Source organism: Lampetra planeri, chromosome 17 (assembly GCF_965212315.1).
Source record: "Lampetra planeri chromosome 17, kcLamPlan1.2.h2, whole genome shotgun sequence".
Taxonomy (NCBI): domain Eukaryota; kingdom Metazoa; phylum Chordata; class Hyperoartia; order Petromyzontiformes; family Petromyzontidae; genus Lampetra; species Lampetra planeri.
In genome coordinates this window covers 13,783,924-13,805,679 of record NC_136123.1, presented here as the reverse complement: position 1 = coordinate 13,805,679, position 21,756 = coordinate 13,783,924, and the positions used below count along the sequence as shown (strand labels likewise).

The window sequence follows — 21,756 nt, the reverse complement described above, 5'->3', positions numbered from 1 at the left end:
AGAATCGCAGGGGGAGGTTCAGAGCAGAACCATATCAACACCCCATGCCACGACACACGCAAGGTCAAAATTACTCACAAATATGGCGAGATAACCATCTAGCGAGAAGGTGGTCCACAGACTGCGGAGGTACGGAGGCGAACATTCAGGAGAATCGCAGAATGTGGAGACCAAGGGCAGAATCATATCAACACCCCATGCCCCGACATACGCAAGGTCAAAATTACCCACAAAAATGGCAAAGTAACGATCCAGGAAAAATTTGGCACCCAAATGGGAGAAACACTGGGCCAAAAATGTACGAGAATCGCAGGAGGGAGAGGTTCAGAGCAGAACCATATCAACACCCCATGCCACGACACACGCAAGATCAAAATTACTCACAAAGATGGCGAGATAACCATCTAGCGAGAAGGTGGTCCACAGACTGCGGAGGTACGGAGGCGAACATTCAGGAGAATCGCAGAATGTGGAGACCAAGGGCAGAATCATATCAACACCCCATGCCCCGACATACGCAAGGTCAAAATTACCCACAAAAATGGCAAAGTAACAATCCAGGAAAAATTTGGCACCCAAATGGGAGAAACACTGGGCCAAAAATGTACGAGAATCGCAGGATGGGAGGTCAAACACAATCGGTCCAATTCCGACCAATTTCTCCACCGGCTATACCAGGAGGGAATAGAGGAATAACACAGAATGCGGTCCAAATACGTGATGAACCACCCACAGTGATTGAGAGCGAGCAGCCCATACGCGCCATGCACGCTGAAGTTTTGTTAAACCCTGGCCTCATTGGGAAATACAAGCAGGCTGCAAGTGACAGGGCGGGCAAATACCACCACAACCGAGAAACATCAAATGCATACGATGCGGTAAGAAACGCGATTTGTGCATTTTTCGGAAAATTATTAATTTGTATTATTTTCATCAAAATTTCATAACCCGACACATACAACACGTTGAATGTCTTTCGCACCATACGTAACCAACGGTGCTAATCTATGGATCTCTGTGTGAGTATGTATGTATCTAGAACTTATTTAGAACCATACGTAACCAACCGTGCTCATCTTCGGGACTGTGTGAGTTTATGTGTACGTTGAACTTCTTTCGCACTGTACGTAGCTGAACCTGCAGAGTAGGAGCGGCTGATATCTGTGGACCTGTAGGCTAGGTAAATCTGTCGGCAGGAGCGAGAGACAATGAAGCTCCCAAGCATGCACTACGTTACCAACACAGTGTGCACACACACACAGTGTACACACGTACACACACACAGTGTACACACGTACACACACACACAGTGTGTACACACAGTGTACGTACACACACAATAATGTCCACGTTGTTGTTGCTGAGCTCACACATCCAAGGGGTCTCTGTTCAAGGGAGGGAGCAATGGAAAATTAATCTAAATCAACTTAAACTCCAACCCCGCTCTGTGACGTCACCACTCAGCAATACCTCATCGGCTTGAAACGCCAGCGGTAGGTGTTCCTTGCTAGTGACGTCATGTTACCAAGGTATCACCCCACCCCGTCCAACGCGCCCTTGAGCGTGATGTCACCTCTGCGGTCACTTTCATTATCTGTTCAAGTACAATCCTTATTTGGGCAAAGCCACGCCCAGTGACTGGTGGTTCATTAACATAATGTATCTTGAAAGCTGTCGCGAGTTTATTGCGACGGGTTCGCCTCTCCGCCCATCACTCCACGTATGGACCAGGCTCATTAACATAGTTGTCTCTATGTTACAGAGCCGCTCATTGTGGGAGGGGAGTGTTTTGTACCGCACAAGTGACGTCATGTCACCTCCTGGTGCTGCGTGACGTCACGTAACGGGAAGTTGCCGCTCTGCCCGTGCACTGAAATCCGAGGTGAGAAATTCTCATCGCGGTGGTGGTTGTGGTGGTTGTTGTTGTTTACCGAGGTAGAGCCTCGCTCTCTCTCTCGTAGGGATGTCAATTGAGTAGCAGCGAGCATGGAAGCGATGTCCAGGTTGAAAATTTACAACGCGGGGCCTTGCCTCCTGCCCTCGCCTGATCGCGTTTGCTTCAATTCTCTCACTTAGTTTATCAATCTTTGGAAGAACGTAATCAGCCAGGCTATGCGTCAATTGTGTGTTGACCGATGCTCTGTGTTGCATTGAATTACGTTTACAAATTCTACTCAGTTTGTTTGATTAAGTGGCTCTCTCTATTATTTCCTGCAGTCACCAAACCTCCAAATCTCTCATTGACACAATGCCCTAATTATAATATGTTATAATAATTATTATATGTTATAATTATTATAACGTGTTATAATAATTATAATATACTAGCGGAAGTACCCGGCTTTGCCCGGGTGAAAAATATATTTCTTAAAAACCTTACATATATATACACAGATACTAAGGTATTGTCAAAGCCCGGTGGGCTGTTTGTACATTTCTCCACCAACAAATATATAAGAGGCTTTCACAAGTCCAAAAAGTTGTAGAAAGTGTGGGGTAAATAGTTGATGTCAAAATGTTTCCGAAAATTGTGGTCTCCCCCCCCCCCCCTCAAAAAAATATCTTTACCCCTCGTAGGTATATATACTAACAACACCTTACATACAACAGAGGAAGTGGTATCTATTGACTCTGTAGTAGTATCTACTGACTGTACCGTAGTATCTACTGAGCCAGTAGTAGCTACTGACTGTGTAGTAGTATTTAGTGACTGTAATAACTACTGACCATAGTAGTATTTACTGGGCCTACAGTAGTATCTACCGACTATATACTCGTAACGACTAACTGTATAGTATCTGCTGACTCTATAGTTGTATCCACTGACTATAGTAGTAACTACAAAATCTATAGCAGTATCTACTCACTCTATAATAGTATCTACTGACTCTAGTAGCTACTCACCGTAGCAGTATGTACTGACTGTATAGTAGTATATACTGACTGTAGCAGTATTGACTGACTGTAGTGGTATCTACTGACTGTTTTAGTATTTACTATAGCGGTATCTACCAACTCGATAGCAGTATCTACTATCACTACAGCAGTGTATACCGACTGAGGTCATACCTGCTATCACTACAGCAGTGCATACTGTTGTGGTGGTATCTGCTATGATGAGAGGAGTACATATTGTGGTGGTGGTACCTGGTATGATAACAGCAGTGCATATTGACTGTACTCATCATTCACCCTCACCATTCACCACTCACAACTCACCCTTACCACTCATCACCACTCACCACTCCCACTCACTATTCACCATTCACCCTCACAACTCACCACTCACCAACCTCCCTCACCAATCTCCCTCACCACTAACCCTCACCACTAACCCTCACCACTAACCCTCACCACTCTCACTCACCACTCTCCCTCACCACTCACCACTCACTCTCACCATTCACCCTCACCATTCAGCCTCACCACTCACCCTCACCACTCACCCTCACCACTCACCCTCACCACTCACCGTCACAACCACCACTCACCCTCACCACTCAACTTCACCCTCACTACTCACCATTCATCCTCACCAATCACCACTCACCACTCTCCACTAACCCTCACCACTCAACCTCACCACTCACCCTCAAAACTAACCACTCTCTCACCACTCACCCTCAGCACTCACCCTCACCACTCACCCTCACCACTCACCCTCACCACTCACGCTCACCGCTCACCACTCACCCATCACCACTCACAACCGCCACTCACCCTCACCACTCACCCTGACCACTCACCACTCATCCTCACCAATCACACCCTCACCAATCACCCGCACTGCTCACCCTCACCACTCACGCTCACCCTCACCACTCACCCCTCACTAATCACCACTCATAACCGCCACTCACCACTCACCCTCAACACTCACCCTCACCACTCACCGTCACCACTCACCCTCACTACTCACCACTCATCCTCACCAATCACACCCTCAACAATCACCACTCACCACTCACCCTCACCACTCACTCTCACCACTCACCCTCACAACAACCACTCACCCTCAACGCTCAGCACTCATCCTCACTACTCACCCTCACCACTCACCACTCATCCTCACCAATCACACCCTCACCAATCACCACTCACCCTCACCACTTGCCACTCACCCTCACCACTCACCATTCACCCTCACCACTCTCTCTCACCACTCTCCCTCACCACTCACCAGTCACGCTCACCACTCACCCTCACTACTCACCCTCAACACTCACCCTCACCTCTCACCACTCACCCTCACCACTCACCCTCACCACTCACCCTGACCACTCATCCTCACCAATCACACCCTCACCAATCACCACTCACCTTCACTGCTCACCCTCACTGCTCACCCTCACAACTCACCCTCACCCTCACCATTCACCACTCACGCTCACCCTCACCACACACCCCTCACTAATCACCACTCACAACCGCCACTCACCCTCACGACTCACCCCTCATCCTCACCAATCAAACCCTCAACAATCACCACTCACCCTCACCACTCACGCTCAACACTCACCCTCACCACTCATGCTCACCACTAACCCTCACCACTCACCCTCACCACTCACTAATCACCTCTCACAACCGTCACTGACTCTTACCACTCACTCTTACCACTCACCCTCACCACTCACCCTCACAACAACCACTCACCCTCACTACTCATCCTCACCAATCGCACCCTCACCAATCACCACTCACCCTCACTGCTCACCCTCACCGCTCACCACTCAACCTCACCCTCACCACTCACGCTCACCCTCACCACTCACCTCTCACTAATCACCACTCACAACTGCCACTCACCCTCCCCACTCACCCTCACCACTCACCCTCACCAATCACCACTCACCCGCACTGCTCACCCTCACCACTCACGCTCACCCTCACCACTCACCCCTCACTAATCACCACTCATAACCGCCACTCACCCTCACCACTCACCCTCAACACTCACCCTCACCACTCACCGTCACCACTCACCCTCACTACTCACCACTCATCCTCACCAATCACACCCTCAACAATCACCACTCACCACTCACCCTCACCACTCACCACTCACCCTCACAACAACCACTCACCCTCAACGCTCAGCACTCACCCTCACTACTCACCCTCACCACTCACCACTCATCCTCACCAATCACACCCTCACCAATCACCACTCACCCTCACCACTTGCCACTCACCCTCACCACTCACCACTCACCCTCACCATTCACCCTCACCACTCTCCCTCACCACTCTCCCTCACCACTCACCAGTCACGCTCACCACTCACCCTCACTACTCACCCTCAACACTCACCCTCACCTCTCACCACTCACCCTCACCACTCACCCTCACCACTCACCCTCACCACTCACCCTGACCACTCACCACTCATCCTCACCAATCACACCCTCACCAATCACCACTCACCTTCACTGCTCACCCTCACTGCTCACCCTCACAACTCACCCTCACCACTCACCCTCACCATTCACCACTCACGCTCACCCTCACCACACACCCCTCACTAATCACCACTCACAACCGCCACTCACCCTCACGACTCACCCCTCATCCTCACCAATCACACCCTCAACAATCACCACTCACCCTCACCACTCACGCTCAACACTCACCCTCACCACTCATGCTCACCACTAACCCTCACCACTCACCCTCACCACTCACTAATCACCTCTCACAACCGTCACTCACCCTCACCACTCACTCTTACCACTCACCCTCACCACTCACCCTCACAACAACCACTCACCCTCACTACTCATCCTCACCAATCGCACCCTCACCAATCACCACTCACCCTCACAGCTCACCCTCACCGCTCACCACTCAACCTCACCCTCACCACTCACGCTCACCCTCACCACTCACCTCTCACTAATCACCACTCACAACTGCCACTCACCCTCCCCACTCACCCTCACCACTCACCCTCACCAATCACCACTCACCCTCACCACTCACCCTCACCATTCACCCTCACCACTCACCCTCACCATTCACCCTCACCACTTTCTCTCACCACTCTCCCTCACCACTCACCCTCACCACTCAGCAGTCACGCTCACCACTCACCCTCACTACTCACCACTCACCCTCAACACTCACCCTCACCGCTCACCGCTCACCACTCACCCTGACCACTCACCCTGACCACTCACCACTCATCCTCACCAATCACCACTCACCCTCACTGCTCACCCTCACCGCTCACCCTCACCACTCACCCTCACCACTCACGCTCACCCCTCACTAATCACCACTCACAACCGCCACTCACCCTCACCACTCACCCTCACCACTCACCCCTCACTAATCACCACTAACCCTCACCACTCACCCTCACCACTCACTAATCACCTCTCACAACCGTCACTCACCCTCACCACTCACTCTTACCACTCACCCTCACCACTCACAACAACCACTCACCCTCACAACAACCACTCACCCTCACAACAACCACTCACCCTCACTACTCACCCTCACCACTCATCCTCACCAATCACACCCTCACCAATCACCACTCACCCTCACTGCTCACCACTCAACCTCACCACTCACGCTCACCCTCACCACTCACCCCTCACTAATCACCACTAACAACCGCCACTCACCCTCCCCACTCACCCTCACCCTCACCAATCACCACTCACCCTCACCACTTACCACTCACCCTCACTACTCACCCTCACCACTCTCCCTCACCACTCTCCCTCACCACTCTCCCTCACCACTCACCCTCACCAATCACCACTCACCCTCACCACTTACCACTCACCCTCACCACTCACTACTCTCCCTCACCACTCTCCCTCACCACTCTCCCTCACCACTCTCCCTCACCACTCTCCATCACCACTCTCCCTCACCACTCTCCCTCACCACTCTCCCTCACCAGTCACGCTCACCACTCACCACTCACGCTCACCACTCACCCTCACTACTCACCCTAACCACTCACCCTCACCGCTCACCACTCACCCTCACCACTCACCCTGACCACTCACCACTCATCCTCACCAATCACACCCTCACCAATCACCCCTCACTGCTCACCCTCACCACTCACCCTAACCACTCACGCTCACCCTCACCACTCACCCCTCACTAATCACCACTCACAACCGCCACTCACCCTCACCACTCACCACTCACCCTCACCACTCACCCTCACTGCTCACCTTCACCACTCACTAATCACCTCTCACAACCGTCACTCACCCTCACCACTCACTCTTACCACTCACCCTCACCACTCACCCTCACAACAACCACTCACCCTCACTACTCATCCTCACCAATCGCACCCTCACCAATCACCACTCACCCTCACTGCTCACCCTCACCGCTCACCACTCAACCTCACCCTCACCACTCACGCTCACCCTCACCACTCACCTCTCACTAATCACCACTCACAACTGCCACTCACCCTCCCCACTCACCCTTACCACTCACCCTCACCAATCACCACTCACCCTCACCACTCACCCTCACCATTCACCCTCACCACTCACCCTCACCATTCACCCTCACCACTTTCCCTCACCACTCTCCCTCACCACTCACCCTCACCACTCACCAGTCACGCTCACCACTCACCCTCACTACTCACCACTCACCCTCAACACTCACCCTCACCACTCACCCTCAACACTCACCCTCACCGCTCACCACTCACCCTGACCACTCACCACTCATCCTCACCAATCACATCCTCACCAATCACCACTTACCCTCACTGCTCACCCTCACCGCTCACCCTCACCACTCACCCTCACCACTCACGCTCACCCTCACCACTCACCCCTCACTAATCACCACTCACAACCGCCACTCACCCTCACCACTCACCCTCACCACTCACCCCTCACTAATCACCACTAACCCTCACCACTCACCCTCACCACTCACTAATCACCTCTCACAACCGTCACTCACCCTCACCACTCACTCTTACCACTCACCCTCACCACTCACCCTCACAACAACCACTCACCCTCACAACAACCACTCACCCTCACTACTCACCCTCACCACTCATCCTCACCAATCACACCCTCACCAATCACCACTCACCCTCACTGCTCACCACTCAACCTCACCACTCACGCTCACCCTCACCACTCACACCTCACTAATCACCACTAACAACCGCCACTCACCCTCCCCACTCACCCTCACCACTCACCCTCACCAATCACCACTCACCCTCACTACTCATCCTCACCAATCGCACCCTCACCAATCACCACTCACCCTCACTGCTCACCCTCACCGCTCACCACTCAACCTCACCCTCACCACTCACCACTCACCCTCACCACTCACCCTCACCATTCACCCTCACCACTCACCCTCACCATTCACCCTCACCACTTTCCCTCACCACTCTCCCTCACCACTCACCCTCACCACTCACCAGTCACGCTCACCACTCACCCTCACTCCTCACCACTCACCCTCAACACTCACCACTCACCCTCAACACTCACCCTCACCGCTCACCACTCACCCTCACCGCTCACCACTCACCCTGACCACTCACCCTGACCACTCACCACTCATCCTCACCAATCACCACTCACCCTCACTGCTCACCCTCACCGCTCACCCTCACCACTCACGCTCACCCCTCACTAATCACCACTCACAACCGCCACTCACCCTCACCACTCACCCTCACCACTCACCCCTCACTAATCACCACTAACCCTCACCACTCACCCTCACTAATCACCTCTCACAACCGCACTCACCCTCACCACTCACTCTTACCACTCACCCTCACCACTCACCCTCACAACAACCACTCACCCTCACAACAACCACTCACCCTCACTACTCACCCTCACCACTCATCCTCACCAATCACACCCTCACCAATCACCACTCACCCTCACTGCTCACCACTCAACCTCACCACTCACGCTCACCCTCACCACTCACCCCTCACTAATCACCACTAACAACCGCCACTCACCCTCCCCACTCACCCTCACCCTCACCAATCACCACTCACCCTCACCACTTACCACTCACCCTCACCACTCACTACTCACCCTCACCACTCTCCCTCACCACTCTCTTTCACCACTCTCCCTCACCACTCTCCCTCACCACTCTCCCTCACCACTCTCCCTCACCCCTCACCACTTACCACTCACCCTCACCACTCACCACTCTCCCTCACCACTCTCCCTCACCCCTCACCACTTACCACTCACCCTCACCACTCACTACTCTCCCTCACCACTCACCCTAACCACTCACGCTCACCCTCACCACTCACCCCTCACTAATCACCACTCACAACCGCCACTCACCCTCACCACTCACCACTCACCCTCACCACTCACCCTCACTACTCACCCTCACCTCTCACTAATCACCTCTCACAACCGTCACTCACCCTCACCACTCACTCTTACCACTCACCCTCACCACTCACCCTCACAACAACCACTCACCCTCACTACTCATCCTCACCAATCGCACCCTCACCAATAACCACTCACCCTCACTGCTCACCCTCACCGCTCACCACTCAACCTCACCACTCACGCTCACCCTCACCACTCACCTCTCACTAATCACCACTCACAACTGCCACTCACCCTCCCCACTCACCCTCACCAATCACCACTCACCCTCACCACTCACCCTCACCATTCACCCTCACCACTCACCCTCACCATTCACCCTCACCACTTTCCCTCACCACTCTCCCTCACCACTCACCAGTCACGCTCACCACTCACCCTCACTACTCACCACTCACCACTCACCCTCAACACTCACCCTCACCGCTCACCACTCACCCTCAACACTCGCCCTCACCGCTCACCACTCACCCTGACCACTCACCACTCATCCTCACCAATCACATCCTCACCAATCACCACTCACCCTCACTGCTCACCCTCACCGCTCACCCTCACCGCTCACCCTCACCACTCACCCTCACCACTCACCCTCACAACAACCACTCACCCTCACTACTCACCCTCACCACTCATCCTCACCAATCACACCCTCACCAATCACCACTCACCCTCACTGCTCACCACTCAACCTCACCACTCACGCTCACCCTCACCACTCACACCTCACTAATCACCACTCACCCTCACCACTTACTACTCACCCTCACCACTCACTACTCACCCTCACCACTCTCCCTCACCACTCTCCCTCACCACTCTCCCTCACCACTTTCCCTCACCACTCTCCCTCACCACTCACCCTCACCAATCACCACTCACCCTCACCACTTACCACTCACCCTCACCACTCACTACTCTCCCTCACCACTCTCCCTCACCACTCTCCCTCACCACTCTCCCTCACCACTCTACCTCACCAGTCACGCTCACCACTCACCACTCACGCTCACTACTCACCCTCACTACTCACCCTAACCACTCACCACTCACCCTCAACACTCACCCTCACCGCTCACCACTCACCCTCACCACTCACCCTGACCACTCACCACTCATCCTCACCAATCACACCCTCACCAATCACCACTCACCCTCACTGCTCACCCTCACCACTCACCCTAACCACTCACACTCACCCTCACCACTCACCCCTCACTAATCACCACTCACAACCGCCACTCACCCTCACCACTCACCCTCACCACTCACCCTCACCACTTACCACTCACCCTCACTACTCTCCCTCACCACTCTCCCTCACCACTCTCCCTCACCACTCTCCCTCACCACTCTCCCTCACCACTCTACCTCACCAGTTACGCTCACCACTCACCATTCACGCTCACTACTCACCCTCACTACTCACCCTAACCACTCACCACTCACCCTCAACACTCACCCTCACCGCTCACCACTCACCCTCACCACTCACCCTGACCACTCACCACTCATCCTCACCAATCACACCCTCACCAATCACCACTCACCCTCACTGCTCACCCTCACCACTCACCCTAACCACTCACGCTCACCCTCACCACTCACCCCTCACTAATCACCACTCACAACCGCCACTCACCCTCACCACTCACCCTCACCACTCACCCTCACTACTCACCACTCATCCTCACCAATCACACCCTCACCAATCACCACTTACCCTCACTGCTCACCCTCACCGCTCACCCTCACCACTCACCCTCACCACTCACGCTCACCCTCACCACTCACCCCTCACTAATCACCACTCACAACCGCCACTCACCCTCACCACTCACCCTCACCACTCACCCCTCACTAATCACCACTAACCCTCACCACTCACCCTCACCACTCACTAATCACCTCTCACAACCGTCACTCACCCTCACCACTCACTCTTACCACTCACCCTAACCACTCACCCTCACAACAACCACTCACCCTCACAACAACCACTCACCCTCACTACTCACCCTCACCACTCATCCTCACCAATCACACCCTCACCAATCACCACTCACCCTCACTGCTCACCACTCAACCTCACCACTCACGCTCACCCTCACCACTCACACCTCACTAATCACCACTAACAACCGCCACTCACCCTCCCCACTCACCCTCACCACTCACCCTCACCACTCACTCTTACCACTCACCCTAACCACTCACCCTCACAACAACCACTCACCCTCACAACAACCACTCACCCTCACTACTCACCCTCACTACTCATCCTCACCAATCGCACCCTCACCAATCACCACTCACCCTCACTGCTCACCCTCACCGCTCACCACTCAACCTCACCCTCACCAATCACCACTCACCCTCACCACTCACCCTCACCATTCACCCTCACCACTCACCCTCACCATTCACCCTCACCACTTTCCCTCACCACTCTCCCTCACCACTCACCCTCACCAGTCACGCTCACCACTCACCCTCACTCCTCACCACTCACCCTCAACACTCACCCTCACCGCTCACCACTCACCCTCACCGCTCACCACTCACCCTGACCACTCACCCTGACCACTCACCACTCATCCTCACCAATCACCACTCACCCTCACTGCTCACCCTCACCGCTCACCCTCACCACTCACGCTCACCCCTCACTAATCACCACTCACAACCGCCACTCACCCTCACCACTCACCCTCACCACTCACCCCTCACTAATCACCACTAACCCTCACCACTCACCCTCACTAATCACCTCTCACAACCGCACTCACCCTCACCACTCACTCTTACCACTCACCCTCACCACTCACCCTCACAACAACCACTCACCCTCACAACAACCACTCACCCTCACTACTCACCCTCACCACTCATCCTCACCAATCACACCCTCACCAATCACCACTCACCCTCACTGCTCACCACTCAACCTCACCACTCACGCTCACCCTCACCACTCACCCCTCACTAATCACCACTAACAACCGCCACTCACCCTCCCCACTCACCCTCACCCTCACCAATCACCACTCACCCTCACCACTTACCACTCACCCTCACCACTCACTACTCACCCTCACCACTCTCCCTCACCACTCTCTTTCACCACTCTCCCTCACCACTCTCCCTCACCACTCTCCCTCACCACTCTCCCTCACCCCTCACCACTTACCACTCACCCTCACCACTCACCACTTTCCCTCACCACTCTCCCTCACCCCTCACCACTTACCACTCACCCTCACCACTCACTACTCTCCCTCACCACTCACCCTAACCACTCACGCTCACCCTCACCACTCACCCCTCACTAATCACCACTCACAACCGCCACTCACCCTCACCACTCACCACTCACCCTCACCACTCACCCTCACTACTCACCCTCACCTCTCACTAATCACCTCTCACAACCGTCACTCACCCTCACCACTCACTCTTACCACTCACCCTCACCACTCACCCTCACAACAACCACTCACCCTCACTACTCATCCTCACCAATCGCACCCTCACCAATAACCACTCACCCTCACTGCTCACCCTCACCGCTCACCACTCAACCTCACCACTCACGCTCACCCTCACCACTCACCTCTCACTAATCACCACTCACAACTGCCACTCACCCTCCCCACTCACCCTCACCAATCACCACTCACCCTCACCACTCACCCTCACCATTCACCCTCACCACTCACCCTCACCATTCACCCTCACCACTTTCCCTCACCACTCTCCCTCACCACTCACCAGTCACGCTCACCACTCACCCTCACTACTCACCACTCACCACTCACCCTCAACACTCACCCTCACCGCTCACCACTCACCCTCAACACTCGCCCTCACCGCTCACCACTCACCCTGACCACTCACCACTCATCCTCACCAATCACATCCTCACCAATCACCACTCACCCTCACTGCTCACCCTCACCGCTCACCCTCACCGCTCACCCTCACCACTCACCCTCACCACTCACCCTCACAACAACCACTCACCCTCACTACTCACCCTCACCACTCATCCTCACCAATCACACCCTCACCAATCACCACTCACCCTCACTGCTCACCACTCAACCTCACCACTCACGCTCACCCTCACCACTCACACCTCACTAATCACCACTAACAACCGCCACTCACCCTCACCACTCACCCTCACCAATCACCACTCACCCTCACCACTTACTACTCACCCTCACCACTCACTACTCACCCTCACCACTCTCCCTCACCACTCTCCCTCACCACTCTCCCTCACCACTTTCCCTCACCACTCTCCCTCACCACTCACCCTCACCACTCACCCTCACCACTTACCACTCACCCTCACCACTCACTACTCTCCCTCACCACTCTCCCTCACCACTCTCCCTCACCACTCTCCCTCACCACTCTACCTCACCAGTCACGCTCACCACTCACCACTCACGCTCACTACTCACCCTCACTACTCACCCTAACCACTCACCACTCACCCTCAACACTCACCCTCACCGCTCACCACTCACCCTCACCACTCACCCTGACCACTCACCACTCATCCTCACCAATCACACCCTCACCAATCACCACTCACCCTCACTGCTCACCCTCACCACTCACCCTAACCACTCACACTCACCCTCACCACTCACCCCTCACTAATCACCACTCACAACCGCCACTCACCCTCACCACTCACCCTCACCACTCACCCTCACCACTTACCACTCACCCTCACTACTCTCCCTCACCACTCTCCCTCACCACTCTCCCTCACCACTCTCCCTCACCACTCTCCCTCACCACTCTACCTCACCAGTTACGCTCACCACTCACCACTCACGCTCACTACTCACCCTCACTACTCACCCTAACCACTCACCACTCACCCTCAACACTCACCCTCACCGCTCACCACTCACCCTCACCACTCACCCTGACCACTCACCACTCATCCTCACCAATCACACCCTCACCAATCACCACTCACCCTCACTGCTCACCCTCACCACTCACCCTAACCACTCACGCTCACCCTCACCACTCACCCCTCACTAATCACCACTCACAACCGCCACTCACCCTCACCACTCACCCTCACCACTCACCCTCACTACTCACCACTCATCCTCACCAATCACACCCTCAACAATCACCACTCACCCTCACCACTCATGCTCACCACTAACCCTCACCACTCACCCTCACCACTCACTAATCACCTCTCACAACCGTCACTCACCCTCACCACTCACTCTTACCACTCACCCTCACCACTCACCCTCACAACAACCACTCACCCTCACAACAACCACTCACCCTCACTACTCACCCTCACCACTCATCCTCACCAATCACACCCTCACCAATCACCACTCACCCTCACTGCTCACCACTCAACCTCACCCTCACCACTCACGCTCACCCTCACCACTCACCCCTCACTAATCACCACTAACAACCGCCACTCACCCTCCCCACTCACCCTCACCAATCACCAATCAATCACCACTCACCACTCACCCTCACCACTCACCCTCACCACTCTCCCTCACCACTCTCCCTCACCACTCTCCCTCACCACTCTCCCTCAAAGGGCGATCCTTAAGGAATCTACAACCTTCGATGATTCCTTTGCCCGATTCAAAGAATCGATTCCTGGCGCATAGGAGGTTTCCATTTTTAATTACAGAGTTTTATTTTCATTGTTATGTTATGTTTTAAAGTTTTCAGGAGTTTTTAATTATATTTTAGCCCCGGTCAACGCCGGATATTTCCCATTCGTAGCAGTTTATATCAACTCTATAACCAACTTATATTAAACGGAAATAAGGCGATTCTAAATGAATCTACAACCTTCGATTCCTTTTCGCGATTCTTAGAATCGATTCTCGGCGCGGTCGGGTTTAGAGTTTTAATTACACAGTTGTATTTTCATTGGGATGTTATGTTTTAAAGTTTTCAGAAGATTTTAAATGTATTTTTCCCCCGGGTAACGCTGGGTATATCGAGTTTATACCACAAAGTCGTCGCCTGACAGAGTTGCGTGTCGAGGCCTAGTACCGTGCAGAGCCTCCGGCCTCGCCTAGATTGCCCATCCGGCTGAGGCTGGGTACTGGGGCCGTTACACCCCCCCCCCCCGCGCTACAATAATACTGTCTAATCGCTATAATTTTATTATCTACCGACCCTATAATAGTAATTGCACACATTGAGGTGGGGGGGGAGTGAAGAGGACGTGAAACTTTGATGAATTTACCTCAGAATCGCGTGTTAATGCGTGCGCATATTTTTAACGGGAATTAAAAATGGCGTCCACCCCGCAGCGAAGTTGTTGCTACCCGTTGCCAGGGGCAACCGCCATGGTCCGCGCCGGTCGGCGATATTAAATAAATAAATAAAGATGTTTATAACTAATTAACGAGAAATCGCACTAAATCGATAATCGGGCCGATTTAAAGTTTAGAGACGAAAAATCGGAAATGCCTAAGTTTACCGCGGGGCCGGGGGCGTGCCCACCTGCAAAATTTAATCTCGGCGAACCCCACGGTCCGAGAGCTACATCCCCCGCAAGGGAGCGTACGCAGACGGACGGACAGACATACAGACAGACGGACAAAAAATTAATTATATAGGTTAGATTAATGTAATAATCAAGGCCGCACACAGAGGCGTTGTTTCCCTGTGTGCCTATGTGTGTATCTCTGTGTGTCTTTGTGTGTCTTTTTGTTGTTATTGTTTGACTTGCATCCCACTGGGATTTTTGCACACACTGTTGAAATGCGGTTTTTTTTCTGGAAGACTTTGCTGTTTTTGCCAGGATTTTTCTGTAGCGTGTAGTTACTTTAAGATGTTTTCTTGTTCATGTTTTTGTTTTGTTGCGGTTGCACCCGATTCAAGAGCCACATGGCTCACAGGGTTACACCTAATAAATGAAACTGAAAACTGACTCACTATGAGACCTCCTTTACCAGTGGCAAAATATAGTAATAGGTTTTTACCCTTTTAACTGGTACAAAATCTGAAACTTTTATACAAGGCATCATGTTTGCAATAACCTCAACACAAGAAGTCAAAATGCAGGGTAATAACCTATTACTATATTTTGCCACTGGTAAAGGAGGTCTCATAGTGTAAATGCTTACCCCGAGCTCTCAATACTCTGATAGTGCGCTGTCTTTGAGTTGTACGCCTTTTGGCGTCATCTTGTCCAACACCAATGGAGACTAGGCTCTAAAGAAAGCTGTCTCGGGTGTGGACCAATCAACTTCAAGGACAGTGCATATCATTATCATCAGAGTTTCTTTTTGTTTGCATTTGACTTCTTGTGTTGAGGTTATTGCAAACATGATGCCTTGTATAAAGGTGTCAGATTTTTTACCAGTTAAAAGGGTAAAAACCTATTACTATATTTTGCCACTGGTAAAGGAGGTCTCATAGTGTAAATGCTTACCCCGAGCTCTCAATACTCTGATAGTGGGCTGTCTTTGAGTTGTACACCTTTTGACGTCATCTGGTCCAACACCAATGGAGACTAGGCTCTAAAGAAAGCTGTCTCGGATGTGGACCAATCAACTTCAAGGACAGTGCATAATATTATCTTCATCAGAGTTTCTTTTTGTTTGCATTTTAACTTCTTGTGTTGAGGTTATTGCAAACATGATGCCTTGTATACAGATGTCAGATTTTGCACCAGTTAAAAGGGTAAAAACCTATTACTACATGAAAACTGACTGTTATGTTAGCTGACTCTCTGTTATGTATTGCATTATATTTCTAAGTTTACTAGGTTTGTTTCTTTCATTTGTACCTGATGATGATTGCTTGTGTTGCGATTGAAACGTCGTATGCTATTATTTAATTTAATTTTTCTTTCTACGTGACTTTACCGAAAGAACCAAAGAGTATCTTGCTTAAGTTTTATTTCTCTTAACCTGGCTCGCTACTTTGTAACTTTGTTTTATTTTAAATATTCACTTTTTTTTTTTACCAGGCCACGCCCGCTTGAGCTGCTGTACCGCTCTTGTTTTCAGAAGCGACCTGCCCACAACAACGACAAGGTGGGGGTTGTCAACAGCGTGGCGGTGTTCACTCTAGACGCGTGGCGGTGTTCACTTTAGACACGTCGTGGTGTTCACTCTCTGCATGTGGAGTGGGGACAACCAGGGGGACCGGAGGGAAATCAACGCGACCACGGGGAGAGAGAGAGAGAGGCAGGCAAACTCCAAATATACAGCAGGCGTCATTGTTGGGATCGAACCCACGATTTCCTGTATGCCAGGAGAGGTAGTTAACATCTCACCACGAGGAGAGAGAGAGAGAGACACGCAGCCTCGGCGATGTTGATTGATCCTCAATGAATTACTTGGTGGAGTAAGAAAGCATTCATACACCACCACCTGTTAACCATACCAGTGTGTGACAGTGTAAAGTTTGTGTTTGCAGTAAAGTCTATTAACTCTATTTAACAAGGAGGTTATATCAAAGCTGTAGTTTGTTTTTTGTTTTCTTCTGGAACTCTTTGTAAGAATGGAAACAGTCAAGAAGTTAACACAGCACACACATGCATCTGAAGTCAGATCTGTTCATCCCAGCATTCAAGGACATCGTGAGCCTGGCTGGCTTCACACCTCTAAGTTGCGATTGAACATTAATTGATGCATTTCTGCATAACACAAATAGTATTATTTGCAACACCTTTTGCTATGTCAACTGAATTTAGCTTTCATAAATATTCCTTTTGTAGCCAGACAGCCGAAATTTGTGACCATTCACCCCCTCATTGTGTGCCATAACAGCCCGTGTGATGAATTTGGGACACTTTTTCACTATATTAATGAATATATGAATAAGTATAGACGTGTAAGTGACGTGTTACTGTGTATATGTGCATTCCGTTGTGCCTCGATAATGACGTGTGGATATTCTTTTTTTTCTGTCTGCAGCTGTCGCTTCCTCTGTCGCTTCCTCTGCAGAATTGGTCTGATGGAGCAAAAGCACTTGGCGCAGCTCGGTACGACAAGGCAACAATGCCACCGGTGTGCATACAGCACGGACCATCCTGGACGTTTTACACGGCACCAGAGAACACACACGGGAGAGAAACCCTTCAAGTGCAGTGTGTGTGGGAAGGCGTTTGCACGTTCGTCTGCTCTTGTAGAACACCAGAGAACACACACAGGAGAGAAACCCTTCAAGTGCAGTGTATGTGGGAAGGCGTTTGCACAGTTATCAAATCTTCATGTACACCAGAGAACACACACAGGAGAGAATCCCTTCAAGTGCAGTGTGTGTGGGAAGGCATTTGCACAGTCACCACATCTTCAAGTACACCAGAGAACACACACGGGAGAGAAACCCTTCAAGTGCAGTGTGTGTGGGAAGGCGTTTGCACGTTCATCTACTATTGTAACACACCAGAGAACACACACGGGAGATAAACCCTTCAAGTGCAGTGTGTGTGGGAAGGCGTTTGCACAGTCATCTACTCTTGTACAACACCAGAGAACACACACGGGAGAGAAACCCTTCAAGTGCAGAGTGTGTGGGAAGGCATTTGCACAGTTATCTGCTCTTGTAATACACCAGAGAACACACACGGGAGAGAAACCCTTCAAGTGCGGTGTGTGTGGGAAGGCGTTTGCACAGTCATCTCCTCTTGTAGCACACCAGAAAACACACACGGGAGAGAAACCCTTCAAGTGCAGTGTGTGTGGGAAGGCGTTTACACTTTCATCTACTCTTATAGAACACCAGAGAACACACACGGGAGAGAAGCCCTTCAAGTGCAGTGTGTGTGGGAATGCGTTTGCACGTTCATCTGCTCTTGTAGAACACCAGAGAACTCACACAGGAGAGAAGCCATTCAAGTGCAGTGTGTGTGGGAAGGCGTTTGCACAGTCACCACATCTTCAAGTACACCAGAGAACACACACGGGAGAGAAACACTTCAAGTGCAGTGTGTGTGGGAAGACGTTTGCGCATTCATCTGATCTTGTGGCACACCAGAGAACTCACACAGGAGAGAAGCCCTTCAAGTGCAGTGTGTGTGGGAAGACGTTTGCACGTTCATCTACTCTTGTAATACACCAGAGAACACACACGGGAGAGAAACCCTTCAAGTGCAGTGTGTGTGGGATGGCGTTTGCACAGTCACCACATCTTCACAGACACCAGAGAACACACAAGCATCAGAAGATCCACCAGGAGTGGAGTCTGAAATTAGCTTGTGAAAGTCAAAGTGCCGCAATGAGCCCATCCCTCATGAAACAAGAACCGGAAGAATATCCCAGCTTGGACACTTTTAAAGGTATCGAGGTGAAATATGAAGAGGTGAAGATGAAATGTGAAGAAGTGATGGTGAAGAGCGAAGAAGTGATGGTAAAATGTGAAGATGAATCAACTCCAAAATCGGACCTTCACATCGATGCAGGCAACGTTAAGCAGGAGGAGAATTCTCACTGTGAGGCAGAGCAAGGCAACTCCCAGCAGTTTGTGGAAGTGGAGGTGTGGGTGGACTTCCTCCGAGACCATACAAAGTCAAATGGAGACCCGGTAGATGTGTAAGCTTGAGACGATGTCGCTCCAATAGATGCACCTTTGTCACAGGCCTTTAATGACAAGAAGGTGAATTTGAACACTCAATTCCTAGGTTAAACCTGCCGGGTAAGAGCGGCCAGTCTTTGGGGACCTATGGGTTGGGTAGATCTCTAACCAGGAGCGAGAACCAATAAGCTTCCAAGCATTCACTGTTATCAATTGCATTTATATTGTGCTTGCTTAATTGCCTCGGCAATTCGGGAGTTTTGCAGCGATCTCGTCTCAAACACTCGAAGAGCACCCCCAAGTAGCAGCTGCCCCTGTGCCACAAGGTGGTGGCCCTACACCGACCTGCATGTGGACAAGAGCCTGTCAATAGGGGGTGATGGTTGATGTGGCATCTCAGTTGTGGAGTTTGTAGGTAATGTTTTGAATTTGCTAAGTTTTGACCCAGACGCCAGCATGCAATGGACTACTCGTTTTGAATGTTCCAATCGTATGTTGTACATACACTGTTAAGCAGACAATGCAATTGTTTTTTTAAATAGCTTGTTAATGCGATGTAAACTGATGCAGTATATTTCAGTGCAGTAATTAAATTTTGTTAATATACATGTCAATAATTTAGAATGAATACTTGTCCGAATGTGTGTGTACATGTAACATTTTGTCTATAAGGGTCAAACATTGAATAAGTGATGTTAGGACAAAGTGTGTGTTTTGCAAGTAACCTGGACAGATAACTCGGGTGAGACTCATTGTTCTTGTGATAAAGGTCAAAGGATATTTTTGTGTTTTCAGGAAGCTTCTCCCTCTGCAGCAACTCATTGTCTTTGAAATAGGGAGCACACTCGGATCATTCATCAGTTACAAGGCATACCACTTAAAAGTTACACGTACAGGAGATACATTCTCTACAACACGAATTATAATTTTTTTTATTATGTGTTGACGTACATTTTGTCGAACTCGGACTAGAAATGCTCGTTGCTGATTAACGCCTGGATGTCCGTAACTATCGGTGGAAGCAAACCCGGCTGCTCTTGAGACGCTGTGCACCAATAAGGGTCCACAGGTGGCTTGCACTGAATCAATGATACACTCCCAGAAGGCTGTGCTAGTTATAGCTTGTGTAAAACATTCCTTTGTTTCGTGGAGAGATTAATAAAGGAAAGATGTCGTGTCTGCTGATCTGCTTCATTGGAAGGAGGTAATTTTAAGAGCACATGTGAAATGCATTTTTGGTACAGATTTGTATTCGGTTACAAGGCAGAGCACATCTAGTAGATACATTCTCCACATCACTCATTGGAAATTTGCATGACATCTTATATGTTGTCGAACTAGGACAAGAAATGTCCTTGCCGATTAACGTCTGGTGGATGTTCACAACCATGGGTTGAAGCAAGTCGGACCGACTGCGGCGCCGTGCGCAACCAGGAAAGTCACGAAAAAAATTGCACACGAGCGACGCATTCACGCAAGCACCCGATCCTCTGTTTTGAAGTTTGAAAATGAAACAACTTTAAATTGTATTATGTTTTGAATCAGATCATTGTATTTATTTATTAAGGGCTTATATCGTTTTATATCTGGAAGACTTAATTGAAAACGACATTTCGTTAGAATTTTCTCTCGTGAAGTAGATGGCCTTGCCGGGGATTTGGTTCGATGCAGACTTTCCCCTGGTTGGGATCGCGAGATAGAGATAAGGCGACATAGAGCTGGCCGTGCCAGAAGACCGCCGTCTGCAGATTGATTCCAACGTGATCAAACGTCTGTCCCTGCGCCGCCGCCATGC

At 51.1% G+C, this 21,756-nt stretch overlaps 1 long non-coding RNA gene across 1 annotated transcript; it reads left to right on the top strand.

Moving 5' to 3' along the window:
• Window positions 1-1,777: 1,777 nt before the first annotated feature.
• LOC144723413 (uncharacterized) lies at window positions 1,778-21,146 on the top strand. The gene is made up of 3 exons (XR_013586166.1): window positions 1,778-1,882; window positions 17,410-17,476; window positions 18,362-21,146. It is a non-coding gene; the product is annotated as an uncharacterized LOC144723413 (long non-coding RNA).
• The last annotated feature ends 610 nt before the right edge of the window (window positions 21,147-21,756 follow it).